Genomic DNA, 2,775 nt, shown 5'->3' on the forward strand with positions numbered 1-2,775 from the left:
GTCTCACTGCAGAAGCCTAAAACCTACTGCGTCATTGGCGCTTTACTGAAAACAATTCTTTGAAATATTTTCACTTTTGTAACTTTAAGAAATCAAAAAATCAATTAAGATTTTAGGGAATAAATATCAGCATATGTATATTAAATTGACAATGCACATTGTTTTTCAGTAAACTCATTTGAATTTTTTTTCAGTAAAGTACAAATTATATTCTGGCTTTTAGAAAGCATAGGGGTTTTGAACCCTACTCAGATTAATTTATGCTCGTTACTCTAATATTTTTGTTCGTTTTGGATTTCATTTATTTATTGATACTGATTTGGGGTAGTTGTATGCTTGGTAGATTATATGATATTCCGGACGCCAGGTGTTGAAAATGTGAGCCATACCACGACGGAATGGGGCTGCTACAAGATTTAGCCTACCCTCCACCCCTTATATTGACCATGTGGATTCGAAAATACCAATGGCACTTGCTTGCGAGTGGTGGAACACTCTGAAACTTGACATTTAATTATATTTTGGTGTTTCATGCAAGAAAATACATGTTCCACAAAGTTTGAGGTGCAGTTTTCCACTCAAATAGAAATGCCTAGAAGCCATAAAATGTTTTCATAACAAACTAACACAATTAGTTAAAACAAAATGTCACAGTTAAAAAAAATGGCAAAACTTTATGAGTCTTGAACAGCCTTGGAAAGTATAAACAAAATCAAATTGAATATTAGATATATAATGATATTAATTGTTGAAAGATCAATAAGTTCAAGTTTTTTTTACTGTAATTTTTATTTTCATTTTCAATGCTTTAAGAACTGGAAAATAATAAATATGCAATATACGAGTAATTCGTTTTCTGTGAAACACCAATGACGCAGAAGGCTTTAGGTTTTTACAGTTAAAGAAGGGGGCAGTATCCAAATGTTGCTTGTAGTGAAACTATATTTGTCTTGACCAATCTTGAAAAGAACTAATAAATTAAACTGAATATTTGATGCATAATGATATTAATTGCTAAAAGCTAATCTGTTCAAAAATTTACTGTAATTTTAATATTTATTTTCAATATTAAGTACAAAAGAACACATTTCTAATATAATTCGTTTTCAGTAAAGCGCCAATGACGCAGTAGGTTTTAGGCTTCTGCAGTGAGACGATACCCAAACTCTTGTTTGTAGTTATTTTTATTCGATTCAAACTGGATTTGCATATTCAATTTAAGTTTCACTCGTTTTAAGATTTATTTATTCATTTACAATAATATATATTGTATGTTTTGTTCGCATTAATTGTTTATTTAATTTCTGTTCGTTTTAAGTTTCATTTATATTTTAATAGCAAAATATTTGTTTTCGTTTTAAGCTTGATTTTCATATTCAATCTAAGCATTACTCGCTCTAAGATCTATTTATTCATTTATATTACTACTTGTTGTATGTTTTTTGCTATGATTGTTTATTTAATTTCTGTTCGTTTCGGGTATCATTTATTCTTTAATCGTAATTTCTGGTCGTTTTGAGTTTGAATTTTAACAGGTATTTGTATCTCCTGAGTTTAATTTTAAAATGGCCTTTACTTTTCTTTGAAAAACTTATTTTTCGGAAAGTTTTTTTTTAATTAATTTTTTTTCGTTTTTGATTGCAAAAATTTTCAAGTTTTTTTTGGCATGGGGGGGGGGGGGTGCTTACTGTACGATTATTATTTACTTTAAAAAACGGATCTAGAACTTTCAATTTAAATCGAATGAGGCTTTTTTAAAAGTCTATACGAATAGTTCTTTGATAAAAACCTTATATATGAACAATAGATAGCTTGCATAACTTGTGGACAGCAATAGGAAACATTGAATAGATTGAAAAAATGGCTCCAAAAAGGGGGTTTAGACCATTTCACTTGCTGACACAAAGGGATCACAGCTGTTTGGAATTGACCTTAATAGGAATTTGTGTGCCAAAGCAATTTTGTATCTATCACAGAGTATGTATTTTAACCTTATAAATGGATAATTATAATAGATTTCCTTTACTTTTCTTTGAAAAACTTATTTTTCGGAAAGTTTTTTTTAATTAATTTTTGTTCGTTTTTGATTGCAAAAATTTTCAAGTTTTTTTGGCATGGGGGGGGGGGTGCTTACTGTCCGATTATTATTGGCTTTAAAAAACGGATCTAGAACTTTCAACTTAAATCGAATGAGGCGTTTTTCAAAGTCTATACGATTACCTCTTTGATAAAAACATTATATATGAACAATAGACAGCTTGCATAACTTGTGGACAGCGATTGACAACAATGAATGGATTGAAAAAATAGCTCCAATAAGGGGGTTTAGACCATTTCACTTGCTGACACAAAGGGATCACAGCTGTTTGGAATTGACCTTAATAGGAATTTGTGTGCCAAAGCAATTTTGCATCTATCACAGAGTATGTATTTTAACCTTATAATTGGATAATTATAATACATTTCCTATGTGTTCTTCCCATACAAAATTCCTTCCCATAAGTTATAAACCCCCCTTAATAAGTTATGCCCCAGGGCATAACTTACAACGCCTACCCCTGGGCCCTGGTGGGCTGTGTCGAAACCGGAGTTTTTGTTATCAGAACTTTGAACTATTTTAACAAAATGTCTATCTCAAAATTTTTATCTAATGCATTAAGGGCGTGGAGGAGGGAGAGGGGCTAGTTGCCCTTCAATCTCTTTTGACTCTTAAAAATTGAACAAGAACTTTCAATTTCCAATCAAACGAGCCCTCTCTAAAGTTTATACGAGCAT

Source organism: Artemia sp. Qi Xiang Cuo, chromosome 17 (assembly GCF_049724085.1).
Source record: "Artemia sp. Qi Xiang Cuo chromosome 17, ASM4972408v1, whole genome shotgun sequence".
Lineage (NCBI taxonomy): Eukaryota > Metazoa > Arthropoda > Branchiopoda > Anostraca > Artemiidae > Artemia > Artemia sp. Qi Xiang Cuo.